Genomic DNA, 21157 nt, shown 5'->3' with positions numbered 1-21157 from the left:
GAGAACCCGTAGCGGAAATTTTGAGTAGTTTCAGAGAACTGGCAAATACCACCTCTGGCTGGCCCCAGAGTGGGATGGGAATGGAGATTTTGCAATATTCTTCCCCCAGGAGTGGGGAGGGAATGGGGATTTTGCAGTATCCTTCCCCTGCCACGCCCACCAAGCCACGCCCACAGAACCGGTAGTAAAACAATTTGGATTTCACCACTGCTATAAAGCCCTTCATTATGCAGGGTTGGATTATTAAACTAGACAACACTAGTTTAAAACAATGGACACTGTATGGCCTCCAAAGTGGCTCCTGTTTAGTAAAATTGATGGAGGCGAGAAGAAGAGAACATTGAAGATCTTTTGCTTGCTTTGTGGCTGCTTAGAAGTCCAACAGTCTTCTCCAATGCTGCATATGAGGGAACTTGTTGTTTGGGAATGGTTGAATAGGTGTTCTTTTATGCATCAGTGAACTGGTTACTATCTCCATTAACATCTTTTAGTACTCCAATTTGTGGCTCACCTGAGTTCAGAGAACGTTTGGATAACTTTTCTTGGTTTTCCATGTCTGTTTCTTCAGTATCTTTACAGTATCTACTTGACAAAGATACTACTTGTCTCTGCTAAACAACTCTCTAAAATTCTGTGGTCTTTGTCCTTTGTAATTTTGACTTAGAAATTGGGAAAACATGAAATTGCTCAATTGGGGATTAAACCTGCCTGGAAGACTTTGGACCAGTCACTCTCTCTTAGGCCAACCTACCTAACAACGTTGATATGGGGAAGAAAGGTGAGAGAACATAGTTTTCAGTTATATACAATTAAGGTGCGCTATAAATATAGGAAATAAAATCGATTTCATTCCACGGTGTCTCATGTTTCCTATTAATGAGGTTTAGCAACTGAACCAGTGTAAATACACTTTCCTATTTGCTACAGCAGGTAACACCACAGATAGTCCTCAGTTTATGGCCACAATTGCTCCCAGAATTCTGTTGCTAAAGAAGATGATTAAGTGAGTCATGCCTAATTTTATGACCTTTTTTGCCAGTTATTAAGGAAATTGCTGAAATTAAGTGAATCCCTTGGTCATTAAATGAATCCAGCTCCCCACCCCCCTTGACTTTGCCTCTTAGAAGCTGGCTGGGAAGATTGCAAATGGTGATCACATACTCTCAGGCAGTGGTGGGATTCAAAATATTTTACTACCAGTTCTGTGGGCGTGGCTGGTGGGTGTGGCAGGGGAAGGATACTGCAAAATCCCCATTCCCTCCCAATCAGCTGGGACTCGGGAGGCAGAGAATAGATGGGGGAGGGGGCAGTCAGAGGTAGTATTTACCGGTTCTCCAAACTACTCATAATTTCCATTACCGGTTCTCCAGAACTGGTCAGAACCTGCTGAATACCACCTCTGATCTCAGGACGCTGCTATCATTGTAAATACATGCCTTTTACCAAGTGCCCAAATTTTGATCAAATAACCATGGGGATACTGTGATGGTTATGTGCGCGTGGACCAGTCGTGAGCTTTTTTTCAGTGCCTTTGTAACGTCAAACAGTTGGTAAACAAATGGTTGTAAGTCAAGGACTATTTGTAACTCTGTACTACAGTTACTTTTCCCAACCTGATGCTGTTCAGATAAGCAGGGATGCAGTTCCTAGGATTCTAAGACACAAGGCTGACGCATTTGAAGCTTTCCAGCCATAGTGGGAAAAATCTCCACTGTTCACAAAGAAGAAAGAAGAAGCCTCACTCCTCTTTAATTTTCTCCAGAAAAACTGTTCGTGAACTGAATGATAGGAAAATAAAATGATAGTTTTATTCATTTCTCAGGCTACACTTGGATTTTAAAAATCTGGAATTTTAATTTCCATGTTGCTTGAGGACAGAAGGGGACAACACGGTGTCAACAATTCAGTTTAAATGTCCCAAAGGTGCTGTTTCAGGAGGCAACTGGACTTCCTTGTTTTTTCTTTTGAAGACGTTTCGCCTCTCATCCAAGAAGCTTCTTCAGCTTTGACAGGATAGTGGGGAATGGAAGGATTTATATTCCTTGCAGACAGCTGGTAATAAGGAATAGAATACCTGGATGACTTGAGAATCTCTCCAGAATTCAATTTAAAATTATTAAAAAATTATTTTCATTTTTGTCATTCACATTTAGCATCCTTTCTTTAATGATTCAATCCCACCATTTCTTCAATATTAGTGTAACTCTTATCCCACAGCAAGTTTTCCTGCAGTGAGTTGGCCATGGTGAGTTGTCCTAAGCCAGGGGTCTGCAACCTTAAATACTCAAACAGTCATTTGGACCTGTTTCCCACAGAAGAGAAAACATCGGGAGTCACAAAACCAGGGTGGGCATGGCCAACTTGATCTCATTCACTTCCACCAGTCACATGATCCCCCCCTAGCCACACCTACCCAGCTGGTCATTAGGCAGAGAACCAGTTGTTATAAAACACCGGGAACCACAAAATCCTTTTGACATATATCTCTCTCACCTCCCTCCCTCCCTCCCTCTCCCTCTCCCTCTCTATCTCTCTATGTCTCTCTCTCTCCCCCCACTCTCTATCTCTGTCTCTGGCCGCTTCTCCCATCCCTTGCCGTCACCCTTACCTTCTCAGGCCAGGCGAGGAGTGGGAGGGGAGGGCAAGAGGCGGGGCCAGCCAGTGGTGGGATCACCTGACAGGGAGCCACAGCAGAGGGCCCAAAAACCGCATGCAGCTCCGGAGTCACAGGTTGCTGACCCCTGACCTAGGCGGATGCTCTGTCCCATCAAATGAAATTATCAAGCTTGGAAGAATGTGTTTGCAGATATGCACTTTAACCATTAGATGGCATGTATGTTTTACAGATTCCCTGGATGTAGTGAAAATAATTGGGATGCAGATGAAGGAGCTAGTCCTTGATATACCATGAGGAATTCTGGGAACCTGTCCAGCAATTTGGTTTATAGTTTAGCCAAAGCACAGCTGCTACTTATTGATTATTGAATCACAATTATATTAAGCAAATGCAGCTTCATTTCCAACAGAAATAAATAGCTTTGCAGAATTCAAGACATGGAATTCCCAACAGCATTTTTTAAAGTATTACAGAGTACTGCAAGTCCTTGCTTACTTTTAACATGCAGATTTGAAAGTCTTTTGAGGGTCATTTGATATGCATAGACATGTTTGAATGCTTATTCTTTCTAAAATGTCTTAGCTGCTATAAAGTATAATTTCCTAAGGTAAGGTACCATAAAAATACAGCTAGCTATGAATACAAGGATACCGAGCAATTATATCCAGAAAATGTGAAAATTCCCTCATCAAACTTGTCTTTTAATGGCTACTTGGATGTAGTTTTCTTGGGAACATAATGGAAGCAGTTTGCCAACATATTTTTCTGGGTCTCCCCCCTCCCCCCCCCATTATCCAGCATAGATTATAGCTAGACCTCTCTTGTAGTTCCCATTCAAGTATGAAATCAAGTCACCCATTTAGATTTTATGGGATCAGGTAGGATCAGATAACTGATTTATCTGTGGTCAAATAAGGTAAGCCATTATTAGCAGCAAGATTAGAACTCAACATCTTACATCAGAAATGTAAAAAAATATTTTTTCATTCACTTTCTTAGTAAACAGTTGATGGGATTCAGTGAGATTTAGCCCATCTGCTTTAACCTCCTTTAGTTAGAAAATCGCTCTGCCCAAATTTACTGCTGGATTTTGATACAGCAAACTTGGGAAGCTTTAAGGACTATGAAAAAATAGACCAAAGGATTGCAGATTGCCAAAATCAAAACTAGTCACATGATGGTTTGCATAGTACATGAATCCAACCAAGCCATGTTGTATGTTTGTCAAGGTATTTCCTCAAAAAGGTAAACTTAAGTGGGAATTCTTCTTTAGTCCATACAGATTTTGTATGAATGTCACTGCCTCCATGGAAAACCCTACAAAGCTGAAAATATAAAACTATTTAGCTTTGCAGTAGTGTTAGACAACGTCTTCACTCCCTCCTTGGGAGAGTTTGGAGTTTTGCAAATCAGATTTAGTAGATCTGAACTCTGGGTGTTTCCTATAGCGGAAAAAAATTAAAATTGATTTAGGTAAACTATTTTACTCTATTAAAAAAATAGCACTGAGGGCTGCTAAGAAAATAAAGTACTGTAAAATGATAGGTAGACATTCTCTCTCTCTCTCTCTCTCTCTCTCTCTCTCTCTCTCTCTCTCTCTCTCTCTCTCTCTCTCTCTCTCTCTCTCTCTCTCTCTCTCTCTCTCTCTCTCTCTCTCTCTAACAAACCCACAAAAGGTGTGTGTCCACCCCCGAATTTCAAGGGTCTGTTGCATGCTGGGACCTGGAAAATCCTCTTAGACCGACGGCCTGATTTCCATTCAGGAACTGGGATCCGTGGCACGTCCGCGTGTCTCAATGTGGACTGAGTAAGTTGTGGCCCAGAGAAGTTTCCGGAGGTGGCGTTTAGTATCCCGTGATTTGGTCTTTGTTTACCAAGCAGAAGAGAGTTTTTCCACGGTCCAAACCAGGCTTGGATTCATACACGGAGATGATTGAGGAGAACTGAAGTTGTAGTCTTAGGAGTCTTCACTTCGGTTTAAGAGCAGCCTTTTCTCTCCCACCGATTCAGCCTTCACTTGACAACTCATGGGATCATGGTGGTTTGAGGTCCAGCTCAGCTTTGTAGCTCATAAAATCGGCTCTGTATTCCATTTTAAAGTTGGGGGAATGGAATTAGGTTATATTGTGACATAATTGAATGTCCACTTCGGAAAAAAAATACCACCACCCCCTCCCATAACAGGTGCTGATACATGCGTAAGTGAAGTGCCTGTGAATTAGGTCACTAATTAATTCAGTAGGTGCCACCTTGATCATCAATGTGTTTGGAGTGTCCACAGAATATGGTCAGAAAAGTCAGTATTGTGCAACTGAATGTTCATCTTTTTTATGTGAGGCCAAGCTGGTTTTTATGCATTAAAATATGGTAAAATATACATAACATTCATACAAAATATAAATACAAAATAACTATTTATGTACAGTGAACCAGATTTTGCTATTTTTAAACAGGCTACCTAAATCTGATGCCTTGAAAAAGTTGAGCTATAATTCCACTTGCACTGGGACACCACACTTTCCATTTTACAGGTAGTCCTTGACTCACGACCATAATTGAGCCCAAAATTTCTATTGCTAGGTGAGACAGTTGTTAAGTAAGCTTTGCTCCATTTTATGACCAGCTGTTAAGTGAATTACTGCAGTTGTTAAATTAGTAACACTGTTGTTAAGTGAATTGGGCTTCCCCATTGACTTTGCTTGTCAGCAGGTCGCAAAAGGTGATCACATGACCCCAGGACACTGCAACTGTCATAAATATGAACCAGTTGTCAAGCATCCGAATGTAAATCATGCGATCATGGGGATGCTGCAACAGTCATAAGCGTGAAAAATGGTCATAAGTCACTGTCAGGGTTCCAAGTAACACCCCCAACGAAAGAAAACTTCGAGGGTTGAAATTCCTCAAAGCTACATTTTATTAGAGATGTCATATTGGCATATCTGGGAAAACCCGAATCTGAAGCTTCCAGGTTTTCCCCACCCAAAGAAAAGTCCAAGTCCCTGCCCAATACCCACAAGTCCATCACACAGCCTGATCAAACATTGTTCCAACTTAAGATGCCTCCCAGGTCCATTCTTCCAGGTGCAGGTCAAGTTGGCCTTGACTTCTCAAGAAAGGAATGTTATTATGACTATACATCACCCATGCTCCATACAATCCCGCATCCCAGTTACCCACAGTAGTAAACGTGGCAGGTCTGAAGGCCTAATGCAAAAAATTTGCTTCCGGGCCTGACAATCACTTTTTTTCAGTGATGTTGTAACTTCAAATGGTCACTAAATGAACTGTTGTAAATCGAGGACTACCTGTATAGTAGTTTGAGCACCTCAAAAGACCTGTAACTTTAAAGTCTCCTCACCTCCTGCCAATTTTGTAGGAATGTTCATGCCCTTTTATTTACAAGACTCTGACATTACTGTACCTTTTTCCAGGATGTGTTTTGTCTTCAGTGTCTGGAATTCCTGATGGTCTCCCCTCCAGGTATTAATCAGGCACAATCCTGATTCATTTCTGAGCTGCCTGCAGAACTGCTATTATAAAACATATAACTGCTTTCTGCCTTAGTCATTAGAGCAAGAATTCTCACATGTTCTCCTTCGTTCCTCAGATTGCTTATCCGAAAGTCATATCAAAGTTCAAAGTCCAGTTGTAACAGAGATGGGTTTCAGCAGGTTCTGACCAGTTCTGAAGAACCGGTAGCAGAAATTTTGAGGAGTTTTGAAAACCGGTAAATACCACCTCTGACTGGCCCCGCCCCCATTTATTCCCTGCCTCCCGAGTCCCAGCTGAGGAAATGGGGATTTTGCAGTAACCTTCCCCTGGAGTGGGGAGGGAATGGGGATTTTACAGTATCCTTCCCCTGCCATGTCTACCAAGCCATGCCATGCCATGCCCACCAAGCCATGCCCACAGAATCGATACAAAATTTTTTTGAAACCCATCACTGAGTTGTAAGTCCCTTCCTTTGGCACCATGGTAACTTTGGTTGCTGAATGAATGGTCGTAACTCAAGGACTCCCTGTATTATAAAACAAAAATCGTTGAATGATCTTTATGTAATTCAACAAATTCATTGGACAATTTCTTTGATTTTTGTCTTAATAGGAATACTTCCGAAGATTTTTCCAGTATATTTTAGTCAATGTGTCAATCCTTGAATGTCCCTGTTGTGATGGGTAATGGGTTTCATTGCCCACAGAAAAAAAAAGCACATATCCAATTTTGGTTAATTTACCCTGATTTGGGAAGCACTCTGTGGCTAAGCTTGTCAATCAGAAAGGTCGGCAGTTCGGCGGTTCAAATCCCTAGCGCCACGTAACAGAGTGGAGCTCCCATTTCTTGTCCCAGCTTCTGCCAACCTAGCAGTTTGAAAGCATGTAAAAATGCAAGTAGAAAAATAGGGACCACCTTGGTGGGAAGATAACAGCGTTCTGTGTGTTTAGTCATGCCGGCCACATGACCATGGAATTGTCATCAGAGAGCGTTGGCTCTTCGGCTTAGAAATGGAGATGAGCACCGCCCCCCTAGAATTGGGAACGACTAGCATGTATGTATGAGGGGAACCTTTACCTTTACCTTTATTTTAGAGTTGCTGCATTAAATATTAAGCTCACGCCTACTGCTTCAGTGACTCCATCCAGCCACCTCATTCTCTGCTGTCCCCTTCTTCTTTTGCCCTCAATCTTTCCCAGCATTAGGCTCTTCTCCAGCGAGTCCTTCCTTCTCATTAGGTGACCAAAGTATTTGAGTTTCATCTTCAGGATCTGACCTTCTAAAGAGCAGTCAGGGCTGATCTCCTCTAGGACCAACCGGTTTGATTGCCTTGCAGTCCAAGGGACTCGCAGGAGCCTTCTCCAGCACCATAGTTCAAAGCCTTAGTTCTTTGGCATTCAGCCTTTCTAATGGTCCAACTTTCACAGCCATACATTGCAACTGGGAAAAACCATAGCTTTGACTATATGCACTTTTGTTGGCAGGGTGATGTCACTGCTTTTTAGTATGCTGTCTAGATTTGCCATAGCTTTCCTCCCCAGAATCAAGCGTCTTTTAATTTCTTGGCTGCAGTCCCCATCTGCGGTGATCTTGGAGCCCAGGAAAATAAAATCTGTCACTACCTCCATTTCTTCCTCATCTATTTGCCAGGAATTGAGAGGGCCGGATGCCATGATCTTAGTTTTCTTAATATTGAGTTTCAAGCCAACTTTTGCACTCTGAAACCATAACGCTGTACCAAAAAGCAGATTGTTACGTTGGGAGATCTTTAGCAGATCTTTTAAAGTAGTCCTTGTCCAAAGTCCAGATATCTGGTATTGCAAAGGAGCAATGGTGAATTGCTTGGCAACAGGAAGTGACAGCAGAGAAGCTGCGATTCTGATTTGCAACTGCTACGATGGAGATCATTAGGTTCATGGCAATATTGGTAAGCATATGGGGATGACGGGGGAGGGAGGCCCACCAAGGCCTGGGAATTCTATTTAATTATTTATTATATTTATCTTACACATATATCCTTCCTTCCTTCCTTCCTTCCTTCCTTCTTCCTTCCTTCCTTCCTTCCTTCCTTCCTCCCTCCCTCCCTCCCTCCCTCCCTCCCTCCCTCCTTTGGAAAAATTCTAAGAATCTATCCTTGAGATCTGTTTTCAGCCCTGAGTCCAAGACGACTTATCCCTTTTCCTAACACCAACCTTAAACTTAATTTCGTATTTATTGGCAATGGTATTTTCTCATGTATTTTACTCTGGTGCACAAAGAAGCCCAAATGAAAAGCTGTAATCGTCACTTTCCTTAGAGAACCTCTAAGAATTTATCGCTGACATCTGTTTTTGGCCCTGACTCCAAGGAGACTTAAGCCTAGTTTCATTTTTATTAGCAATGGGATTTCCCCATGTTTTTCAATTTAGTTCACAAAAAAGTCTGAACAAAAAAGCTGTCACTGTTGTTTTCCTTGTGAGATCTGGCTGGGCAAATAGTTATGTCTGGTTCTAGAGCATGCCTACTTTAAAAGCACACATAACTACTTTCCCAGCCACATTTTGCAAGCTTACAGATACTCTACAAGGGCAGCCCCATGTAGAGCGTATTGCAGTAATTCAATCCCGTGAGTAGGCCATAAGTGATATTAGCAACGCTAGTCAATTTTTGGCAACCTTTTTGTTTTTTCATAGTGAACCCTAATATCCAGTAGGAGTGTTGTATCTCTGGTAGGAGTTGAACATACTAGTTTTATATAAAGAAGGCCTGTGAACTCCAATTCCTCCTCCCTCCCAAAAAACGAAAATTCTGTACCTTCCTTTCTTATAATGTCCTTCCGTTGCTCCTGTGGCCCCTTACAATTTTCAATGACCTGATCTTAGAGAGAGCTTGTGTTTCAATACTGAGTGCCAGAAGGTGAAATAGACTAGTAAAATTTCTTTTTAATCTTGAATGCTGTTAATGTGGGCATCAGTATCAGATGTGAACAATCCTTTTCTTGTTTAATTTTGTATTTTGCAAGCAAAAACAAAAAAAAAACACAAAAACCTTTGTCCTTCGAGCCGGAATCGAACCAGCGACCTAAGGATGACTTTGGCAGCTCTCTACAGTCCTCCGCTCTACCAGCTGAGCTATCGAAGGGATGAGCCTAAGGTGCTCTGTTGATGCTTTTCACTTTGGGTGTGGTACCTACTGAGCTGGATTTTCATTTGAAAATGTCCCTGCCTTTCCAATCCCTTGGCTAGCAAATATAAAGGACAACCTCCTTAAAAGATAAGAGTAATTTGGTAATGATGATATGCATTGGCTTCTTTTTTCCATAATCAGAGTGCCTAAGAAGTCTCAGCAGCCACAAGATGGAAGGGCAGGCCCTTAATATATCAGTTGTTAGCTGTAGCACAGCTATCGTTTTATCCCTCAGCATCATTGTTTCGTAAAAAAAAAAAATCTGCTTAGCATATCAACCTTTTTGCTTTCACAGTGACATCTTATCTGGCTGCGTGTTTGTGTGTGTGTGTGTTTTAATTAGTTAATGTTATTAATTTTTAATTAATGTCCTGCTTTATGTTCAAGGCAGCGTGCCTGGTTTTTTCCCTCTCCCACCAATTCACTTTTTAAAATTCATACAGCAACCCAGTAAGGTAGATTGCATCAAGAGACAAAATTATCTGCTACAATGTCCTACCTGTCAATGACTACTTCAGCTTCAACCACAATACACCAGCACACAATAGATACAAACTTAAGGTAAACCGCTGCAAACTCGATTGCAGAAAATATGACTTCAGCAACAGAGTGGTCAATGCCTGGAATGCACTACCTGACTCTATGGTTTCATCCCAAAACCCCCATAACTTTAACCTTAGACTGTTGACCTCACCCCATTCCTACTACTGTGGTAACACAGAAATGTGTCAGCTGCTGAAGTTCTGGATATCTAATTTGTGATTTATTGTTCCAGATGTAAATGTGTATATGCAGCTGTTCATCTCTTCTCTCCAGTGGTGGAATTCAAATGTTTAAACTACCGGTTCTGTGGGCATGGCTTGGTTGGCATGGTGTGGCTTGGTGGGCGTGGCAGGATACTGCAAAATCTCCATTACCATCCCACTCCAGGGGAAGGATACTGAAAAATCCCCATTCCCATCCCACTCCAGGGGGAAGGATATTGCAAAATCTCCATTCCCACCCCACTCTGGGGCCAGCCAAAGGTGGTATTTGCTGGTTCTCCGAACTACTCAAAATTTCCACTACTGGTTCTCCAGAACCTGTCAAAACCTGCTGAATAGTACCCCTGTTTCTCTCCAAGCTTTTTAGTATGAAATTGTTACCCAGACACTTGAAAAACTTCAATTTCCAGGTCAGGTTAAAGAATCAGAGTTGAGTTTCAACGTGTTCCCTTTTGGAGAAGAAGACAACTGCTTTTGTAGTATGGATCGGTGCGGACAAGTACTTTTCTCAAGGGGCCACATGAAAAACTGAGACGGTTGTAGGGGGCCGAACCAATAAAGCTGTGATGTAGATGCATAGGCGTCAAGATTGAATCACTTTGCTTCTTTCAAACCCTAATGCTTTCAACTTGCCAATGAACTTGGAGGAAGGGAGGGGGAAATGGAATGCTGAGAATGTATGCGGAGATTGTGAGAACATAGAAACCATCAAGGTCATCACTGCAGGTGCTTGAGAAGAAGATGGACCGTTCCCATAACAAAAGGACGTCTCATAATTGGACAATGGGATCACCCAGGGGTGGGGAGAAGAGGAAATTACGGTTTAACACGGCAAGCATTTGCATGGGAAAATCAGAGCTGGTTTTGCTTCTTCAGTACCAATATGGTATATCCAATAAAATTTTAATTTAGGAATTCAAATCTCCCGAGAGTGTTTCCATGTTTTGGGTTCATTAGTCGGACAGTTGACGTTAAGTATGCATGCATGCACAAACATAAATTGAAAAACAAAATAGCAGTTGACATCAAAATAAAAACAATGCAGTTGTATTACATGGTGTACAGGTAGTCCTCAACTTATAACAGTTCATTTAGTGGCCATTGAAAGTTACAATGGCACTCAAAATGTGACTTGTGGCTGTTTTTCAGCCTTTGCAGCCTCCCCATGATCATGTGATCAAAATTCAGATGCTTGGCAACTGGTTCATATTTATGACCATTGCAGTGTCCCAAGGTCATGTGATCACCTTTTGCGACCATCCGACAAGCAAAGTCAATGGGAAGCCATATTCACTTAACATGTTATTAACATATCAGCTGCAGGAATTCACTTAACAACTGTGATGTAAAATGGGGCAAAACTTATTTAACAACAGAAATTTTGGGCTCAATTGTGGTCATAAGTCGAGTACTACCTGTACATTTATTTACATCTAATTTCTGATTGATCTTATGCAGGCCAGACAGGGACAACCAAAGGGCAATATATGGCCGAGGAGCCATAAAAAGCCCAGACTTGTTATGGATGCTTACTTTTCTTTCCCAGCAAGTGATGTAAATTCAATGCGGTAGGCAGATTGGCATGATAAAGATGACATTGTATGAAGAGTTTATGATACATGAGTGTTTTAGAGCTGCTTGTCCCGTTAACGCTTTAATTTTGATGCCACCCAAAACCTATCATGCAAGGCAGAGAATTATCTATGTGGCAAGAATTCTGCAAGAAGACACAATAATTTAAAATGAAATTTCAATTCAGTGCCCTAAAGGCTCATAGTTATCTAGTTTTTAAAGGAACCACTTCAAAGATTAAAGAGAACAAAGCAAACACTGGCACATTCCTTAGATAGCTCAGTTGGCAGAAGGGAGAATGTTTTAAGTTATCATTAAGTCACTGGTTCAATTCCAGCTTGAGGGACCAAATGATTTTGCTTACAAGCTATTGTGGTTTCTAAAAATGGCTTAGTGAAATCCCACACTGTTTCTAAACCTCCAGATAAAATTAAAAGGCTTTTCTGCAATATTTTGAGGAGGAAAATGTTTTTTTTTTTTCTTTGAACCTGTACACATGAGGATGTGCATTATGGAACTTCATTTTTTTTCTCACTTGACGATTGCAGCACTTAGATTGGTGCCACAGGAATACATTGGAACCTGCCTTCACCCGGAAGATTTGCCTTCACTTGCTGATCCTTCCTCTTCCTTGGCTACAGAATTTCTGAAACACGATTTTGTTGGGAAATTTGCCAATATTTATACCTGCAGGCACCATACGTGACAATCTTAAAAGTATCTTTGATTATTCAAAAAGCAATGGGTTTTTTTTTTTATTTGTATTTTTTACTCAGGAGTTTTACTGTATGCTATAGAGTTTGGCAGTTTTACTTACTAAATAAATATATCTTATCCTATGATTGGGTCCATTCCAAACCACAAAACTGGTTATGGCTGGCCTGACTTTTCTTGCGATCTGCATTCCTAATTTTAGGTACATCATCTGACTTTATCGGTGCTCATTAAGCAAGGATCTTTAGTTAGCAGTCTGTGTGTTAGTCTTTCCTAATCTGGTGATCAGAATTCTCTGCCCAAGGCCAAGGAATGACTAAGAAGCATGAGCTGTGAGGTCCAATAAGCTGGCTTATAAAATGTAGGAAAAAAATGGCTACAAGTAATCCTCAATTTACGACCACAGTTGAGCCCAAAAGTTCTGTTGCTAAGCAAGACAGTTGTTAAGTGAATTTTGCCCCATTTTATGACCTTTCTTGCCACTGTTGTTAAGTGAATCTGGCTTTCCCATCGCTTGACAGAAAGTCACAAAAGAGGGTCGGTCACATGACCCTGGGACACTGCAAGCGTCGTAAATACAGTACATGCCAGTTATCAAGTGTACGAATTTTGATCAGATGCTGCAATGGTCATAAGAGTGAAAACTGGTCATAAGTCACTTTTCAATGCCAGTGTAACTTCGAATGATCACTAAGTGAATGTTTTAAGTCAAGGACTACCTCTACTGGTCTATTTTTGTAACATTTCTGTAACTTCATGGCATCAGCTGAGAAGGAGCTCCAAGTCATATACAAAACTTTATTATTATTTATTGCTATTATTTGTATTCTACTGGGCACATGTTTCAAATAACATAATCTGCTCAAAGAACTCACCCAACTCTTGGGTGAACTAAGAATATAATACGGAAATCAGATCAAGAAAACACAGATGACAGGGCTGCTTTCCCACAAGCCATAATAATAATAATAATAATAATAATAATAATAATAATAATAATAATAATAACAACAACAACAACAACAACAACAACAAAACAACAACAACAACAACAACAACAACAACAACAATAATAATAATAATAATAATAATAATAATAATAATAATAATTTTATTTCTATACCGCCCTTCTCCCGAAGGACTCAGGGCGGTGTACAGCCTATTTAAAAACACAAGACAAAACAACGATTAAAAATTTAAAATGATTAAATAGATTTGGCTCAATTTAAAACCCCAGAAATTTAAAATACCCCAATTTAAAATTGTTATGTTGATAGCCCGACCTGGCAGAACAACAGGGTCTTCAATGCGCAGTGAAACACCCGGAGGTCGGAGATCTTACGCATTTCCGGGGGCAGTTCATTCCACAGGGCTGGGACTCCCACAGAGAAGGCCCTCCCCCTGGGTGTCACCAGCCGACATGACTTGGCTGATGGCACCCTGAGGAGACCCTCTCTGTGGGAACGGACTGGCTGGTGGGAGGCTATTGGTGGCAGAAGACGGTCTCGAAGGTACCCGGGTCCTATGTCATGGAGCGTTTTAAAGGTGGTAACCAACACCTTGAATCGCACCCGGAAGACCACTGGGAGCCAGTGCAGCTTGCGCAGGAGGGGTGTCATGTGGGCACAACGAGTTGCGCCCATAACCACCCGCGCGGCCGCATTCTGGACCAGTTGGAGCCTCCAAGTGCTCTTCAAGGGGAGCCCCATGTAGAGAGCATTACAATAGTCCAACCTGGAGGTAACAAGGGCGTGAGTGACCGTGCGCAGGTGTCCCGGTCCAGAAAGGGCTGCAACTGGCGAATCAGGCGAACCTGATAAAAGGCCCCCCTGGCCACGGCCGTCATATGCTCTTCTATAGACAGCCGTGCGTCCAGGAGGACACCCAGATTGCGAGCCCTCTCTGTGGGGGGCAAAGATTCACCCCCAATAGTCAGCAATGGCACCTGCTGACTATATCGGGGTGCCAGAAGCCACAGCCACTCGGTCTTGGAGGGGTTGAGTCTGAGCCTGTTCCTCCCCATCCAGACCCGCACGGCTTCCAGGCAGCGAGACATCACATCAAGGGCATCGTTGGGGTGGTCTGGGGTGGAGATAATAAGTCATGCGTAGCTCAAGTTGGCAATTGCATGAACGAGAAAGGAGATTGTCCGAAAGGCTTCCCACAGTTATCATTCATTTCTTGGCTTGTGGTATCAATCATGCTATCTACCCTGGAGACCTGCTAGTTGAATCATGCAGTTGCAAAGCAAAACCGGCTTCCCCCATTGACTTTGACTTCCCAGAAGCTAGCTTGGTAGGTCGCGAATGGCAATCATGTGACACCAGGACATGGCAACTGTTATAAATACATTCCAGTTGCCAAGTGCCTGTATTTTGATCACCTGACTGCGGAGATGCTGTGACAGTTGTAAGCGTGAGGGCTAGTCACACAATCCCCTTTTTTTCCTGTGCCATTCTAACTTCGAATAGTCGTTAAATCATTGGTTGTGGGTTAGATAAGGACTAGCTGGCTTACAAATATAAGAATGCTGATCGGCTACTCCTAATCAGTGAGGTGAGTGAATACGGCGCCACAGCCAATATCCCACCACTTATTTGCTACCCACTCAGATGAAGAGCGATTTATATTGTTTTATTTAGTTTCCTAGTATGATTTGTTTGCTCATTTAGTGTCCTATAACTATCACTAAGTGTTGTATCTTATGGTTCTTGATGAATGTATTTTTTTTATGTACACTGAGAGCTTATGCACCGAAGACAAATTCCTTGTGTGTCCAATCACACTTGGCCAATAAAGAATTCTGTTCTGTTCTATTCTCAAGGATGCAAAACCAAGTGAGATATCTAATACTTTAGAATAGGCCGTGACCGGGAGGATTTTTCATCAGGTTCGCCTGATTCGCCAATTGTGTCCCTTTCTGGATCGGGACTCCTTACGCACGGTCACTCATGCCCTTGTCACTTCCTGCCTGGACTATTGTAACGCTCTCTACATGGGGCTCCCCTTGAGGAGCACCCAGAGGCTCCAACTGGCGCAGAGTGCAGCCGCACGGGTAGTAATGGGAGCAATATGGCATTCCCATGTAACACCTCTCCTGCGCGAGCTGCACTGGCTCCCGGTGGTCTTCCGGGTGCGCTTCAAGGTTTTGGTTACCACCTTTAGAGCGCTCCATGGCTTAGGACCTGGTTACTTACGGGACCGCCTACTGCCACCAATAGCCTCCCACCGGCCGTTACGGTCTCATAGATAGGGGCTCCTCCGGGTGCCGTCGGCCAAACAATGTCGACTGGTGGCCCCCAGGGGGAGAGCCTTCTCTGTGGGGGCACCTACTATATGGAATGAGCTCCCCCCGGAGATACGGAGGATCCCGGATCTACGCACCTTCCACCGTGCTCTCAAGACCTTTTTATTCCACCAGGCGGGCCTGGTCTAATCTTTTTCCCCTTTTTCTTTTTTAATACGTAAATTTTAATCTGTTTTTAAATGATTGGGGTGTTTTAAATCTGTCTGGGCCAAATTTGTTTAATTCGGTTTTATACATAAATTTTGTATTTATGTATTTTATTGTTTGGCTGTTCACCGCCCTGAGTCCTTCGGGAGTAGGGCGGTATATAAATCAAATAAAGACTAAGACTAAAGACTAGAACAGGGGTGTCAAACTCACGTTGTCACAATGGCGTCACTTGACATATCAGGACTTTCCCCCCCCCCCCCTTCGCTAAACCGGGCATGGCTGTGTCCAGGGCGTGACTCATCTGGCCCATGGGCCGGGAGTTTGACAGCCCTGCTTTAGAAGGCAAGAGCAAAAAATCATCCCAACATATTGGAAAAATGGGGTTTGACTATTGCTTCTTCTGAAGCAATAAGAGAGAAACGCCAGATTAAGAATCACAAAGTTGGAAGCTACCTTGGAGGTCTTTTATTCCTACCTCCTCAGAACATCCTCAGACCAAATGCTTTCTTTCCAACCTGTTTGAAAATCTGCAGCAATGAAGCACTCACAACTCTAGAGGGCAGTCAGTTCCACTGCTTAAGAACTCTCACAACCAAGAAATTCCTCCCAAGTTCTAGTTTGGATCTCTTCCTGGAAAACTTCCATCTGTTGGTTCTTGTTCTAGCCTTGGGGTACTACGCAGAACAAATCCACACCCTCTTCCTTAAGACAGCTCTTTATTGGAAGACTGCTATTGTGTCTCTACTGAGCCTTCTTTTCTTACGGATAATCCCTAGTTCTGTTAATCGCTATTCATAAGATGTAACTTCTGAACTCCTCACTGGCTTTTTTTCCCTCTATGGAGATTCTCAATCATCCAGATCATGATTGTGCCAAAGATGCTTTTCAAAAGGCAATTTTTCACTTTCTTGGTTTTTTTTCCCTTGAAAACGTTTCGCTTCTCATCCAATAAGCTTCTTCAGTTCAATTTGTTTAAGGAACTGATTTTCTGGTTCACATAAAACATGGGACCATTCATTAGGTCGAAAGATAGGGCTTTCATAACACAACAAGCCACAACAACATCTGAGAACGGAAGACATTTCTTGGATGAGAAGCAAAATGTTTTCAAGGAAAAAACTCCCCAAAAGTCCAGTTACCTTAAAAAGAACAGCACCTTTGGGACTGTTGAAAGAAATATCCCTCTGGGTTCAGTTCCAAGCGGGGAAAAAAGACACTAACTGGATTCATGGAAGTTGCTTGGAAAGAAGGTTTATTGATGAACAGGATCACATGCCTTGGAGACAGTGGTGGGTTTCAAAAATTTTTACTACCCTGTTTCCCCGAAAACAAGACATCCCCTAATAATAAGCCCAATTGTGCTTTTGAGCGCACACACTCCAAAATAATAAGACCTCCCCGAAAATAAGTCCAAGCGCTTATTTCGGGGTTCAAAAAATATATAAAACAGGGTCTTATTTTCGGGGAAACAAAGTACCGGTTCTGTGGGTGTGGTTTGGTGGGCATGGCAGGGGAAGAATACTGTAAAATCTCCATTCCGTCCCCAATCCAGGGGAAGGTTACTGCAAAATCCCCATTTCCTCCTCATCAGATGGGACTTGGGAGGCAGAGAATAGATGGGGGTGGGGCCAGTCAGAATTTTTACTACCGGTTATCCAAACTACTCAAAATTTCCGCTACCGGTTCTCCAGAACTGGTCAGAACCTGCTGAAACCCACCTCTGCTTGGAGATCTTGGGCGAAAAAAGGGCAGAGATGCTGAGAGTGCCTGGATTTTATGCCCTCTGTTGGGCTTTGAATTTGACCTTGTATTCTTATTGGTTGTCAAACTCCCATGGGGCCATGCAGGGGTAACTTTGTAGGTTGTCTTTTGAGTCCCAAGCTTGGTTGAGCCTTGCTGGGTGATGATGTAATGAAAGGGCTTTGGGCAATTCCTACTATGGCTCTGCCTGAAGGAGGTAGATCTCTTGTTATGTAGAATAGACTGGCCCAGGCCTTAAATGGCCCATTGATAAAGGGGGCTGAATTTCTGCCTCCCTTTTAGGGGCAATATTCTGCCCTTTTAATATTTCCTAAAATATCTCATTTTCCTAGGAGAGGAGCGGGTGCTAATTTCCTACAGGACCTCATCATTTTTTGTGGCTCTCTTTTGCATCTTAGAGAAACTAAGTCGGAAATGTCTGGCTTGGTAATAGTCCACACGGAAATAATCTTTTTCTTAATGAGACTGAATCTAAATTCACATTTACATTCCAGGGTTTCTCTGAGCCCTAAATAGGTTTATTGTTTGTAGAAAGGACAACATGAAAGTATAATGATGGTTCTTTTTCCTGTGCATACTTGAAACACACCTTCTCTGTTCATAACATCTACCCTATGGAAAAATCGTCTCCCCAGAGATATGGACACCTCAACCTTACTGGCCTTCCAGCAAACTGTGAAGACTTCGCACTTCCTCCAGGCTGTTCATTTGGGAACTCTGGTGTTTTGTGTTCTAATTACTGTGCTTTAATCACGGTCTTATACAATAAATTATAGAGTGGCTAGGAATTAGACATGTGACGTGGCAGATTCAATTTTAGGTTGCAGCAGTAAGAAGAGTACTTTCCAAATCACAGGAAGTCATAGTCAAACCCCACTTTGAATACTGCATCCAGCTGTTGGAAGAAATGTCCATCTGGGGTCAGTTCCAAGTGGGAAGAAAGACACTGGAAACATGGAGACAGCTTGGAAAGATGGTTTAATGGTGGGCAGGAGTCAGGATCACATGGTTTGAGGTCCTGGGCAAAAAAGAGCACATATGTGAGAGAGGGAGAGAGATTAATACCCTCGCTTGGGCCCTGCCTTGGAGCTTCCTGTTCCTGTGTAAGAAATGTACTCTGATTGGTTGTCATACTCCCAGGCCTGGTTGCATCTTGCTGGGTGATGATGTAATGAAGGGGCTTTGGGCAACCTGGGGTGCCACAGGGGTCAGTCCTCACGCCCCTTCTGTTCGACATTTATGTGAAGCCGCTGGGTGAGATCATTGGTGGTTTCGGGGTGAAGTATCATCAGTACACTGATGACACTCAGCTGTACATCTCCACCCCGAATCACCCCAATGATGCCCTTGAAGTGATGTCCCGGTGCCTGGAGGCCGTACGGATCTGGATGGGGAGAAACAGACTCAGGCTCAACCCATCCAAGACCGAGTGGCTGTGGTTTCCGACGTCCCGATATAGTCAGTTGGTGCCATCACTGACTATTGGGGGCGAGTCGTTGGCCCACACAGAGAGGGCTCGCAACTTGGGTGTCCTCTTGGACTCACGGCTGTCTTTAGAAGAGCATTTGACGGCTGTGGCCGGGAGGACTTTCTATCAGCTTCGCCTGATCCGCCAGTTGCGTCCCTTTCTGGATCGGGACTCGTTACGTACGGTCACTCATGCCCTCGTCACTCCCGCCTGGACTACTGCAATGCTCTCTACATGGGGCTCCCCTTGAGGAGCACCTGGAGGCTCCAGATGGTCCAGAATGCAGCCGCGCGGGTGGTTACGGGGAGCGACGTGGCGCTCCCATGTGACTCCCCTCCTGCGCGAGCTGCACTGGCTCCCAGTGGTCTTCCGGGTGCGCTTCAGGGTTTTGGTTACCACCTTTAGAGCGCTCCATGGCTTAGAACCGGGGTACCTATGAGACCGCCTTCTGTCACCAGTAGCCTCTCACCGACCAGTACGCTCCCATAGAGAGGGTCTTCTCAGGATGCCGTCGGCCAAACAATGTTGACTGGTGGCCCCCAGGAGGGAGAGCCTTCTCTGTGGGGGCACCTGCCATCTGGAACGAGCTCCCCCCAGAGATACGGAGGATCCCGGATTTGCGCACTTTCCGCCGTGCCCTCAAAACATTCTTATTCCAGCAGGCTGGTCTGGCCTAACCTCCCTTTTAAATTGTTTTAAATTTGTTTTATAAATTAGGGTGTTTTAAATTTGTTCGTGGGCCAAAGTGTTTAATGTATTTTTAAATGGTTTCTTAACGTTTGTATTATGTGTATTTTATCTCTTGGCTGTTCACCGCCCTGAGTCCTTTGGGAGTAGGGCGGTATATAAATTTAATAAATAAATAAATAATAATAATAATAATAATAATAATAATAATAATAATAATAATAATTCCTATTATGGCTTAATCCTGGTTTGGATCTTGAGTGAGGGCTAATCCTATGATGTCCTGAGGGCCATGTCTTTTGTGTTGTAGATAAGCTGGCCCAGCCTTTGACTTCTAGATAGGTTGACACCAGTGGTGGGTTTCAAAATTTTTTACTACGGGTTCTGTGGGTGTGGCCTGGTGGGCATGGCATGGCTTGGTGGGCATGGATTGGTGGGTGTGGCAGGGGAAGGATACTGTAAAATCCCCATTTCCTCCCAATCAACTGGGACTTGGGAGGCAGAGAATAGATGGGGGTGGGGCCAATCAGAATTTTTACTACCGGTTCTTCGAACTACTCAAAATTTTCGCTACCGGTTCTCCAGAACTGGTCAGAACCTGTTGAAATCCACCTCTCGTTGACACCAAAATATCTGCTGGGGGGGGGGGCAGGGAGCTGAGGCTCTGAGTTTGTCTTTAGAAACATGTTTCTCCTTTAGGGAAAATATAATATTCTGCCTTTTTAATATTTCCTAGAATATTTCATTTTCCTAGGAGAAGGGTGGGTGCTAACTTCCTACACAGCTCTGGGTGCTACATTTTAATGTAGCATGTGTGTGTGTTTTTTTTAAGGAACTAATTTATTTTCTGGTTTCACATAAAACACCGAACCATTCATTAGCCAAAAAGATAGGGTTTTCATAACACAACAAGCAACAACAACAAAGCAATCCAAATCTAAAATTAACCACAACGCAGCCTTCAGGCTTTACCTGTTTAAGGACAAGCTGGAATGGAGCCAAAGATGGCCAAAGACGGATGACCAGAGGACTGGAAGCAAAGTTCTATCCAAAGAGGCAGATGGGAAGAATCACCTTGAATTGTGAGATGGGTGCAGCATAGGTAGGCAAATAGAGGCTGGAAGGTTTAATTTTGATGTTTTTAGAAAGCAGGGGGTAGAGTTGATGGTGCTTTCAACTTTTATGATTCTTTGAAAAGGGTGGGGAGAGGAAAGAAGGAAGAAAAGCTCTTTTGGATCAGGCATAAAGCCAATCTAATCTAGGTCTGGTGTTTTTCTAGAGTTATATACCAATGGTACCGTCAGATCTGCAGTCAAACTGCTTCAGCCCTGCTGTGCTTTGCTTTGATGGCAGCCTGTCATAAAATGTGGGGAGGGGGAATCGGAAAATAGGGAGAGAGGACGTCCAAGCTGGGACAGACCTGCCAGGTACATCATTTTATAAAATTTCTCTTTTTA

The 21157-nt window shown here is 43.1% G+C and overlaps 1 non-coding gene across 1 annotated transcript; it reads right to left on the bottom strand.

The window, feature by feature from the left end:
- Positions 1-9144: 9144 nt before the first annotated feature.
- On the bottom strand, positions 9145-9232 carry TRNAY-GUA (transfer RNA tyrosine (anticodon GUA)). Its single transcript is given in 2 exon segments — positions 9145-9180; positions 9196-9232. It is a non-coding gene; the product is annotated as a tRNA-Tyr (tRNA).
- Between the last annotated feature and the right edge of the window lie 11925 nt (positions 9233-21157).

This window comes from Pantherophis guttatus, chromosome 2, assembly GCF_059756535.1.
Source record: "Pantherophis guttatus breed Tessera chromosome 2, ASM5975653v1, whole genome shotgun sequence".
Classification (NCBI taxonomy): Eukaryota; Metazoa; Chordata; class Lepidosauria; order Squamata; family Colubridae; genus Pantherophis; species Pantherophis guttatus.
The sequence above is the reverse complement of the archived record's forward strand: the minus strand, read 5'-3'. Positions and strand labels throughout refer to the sequence as shown.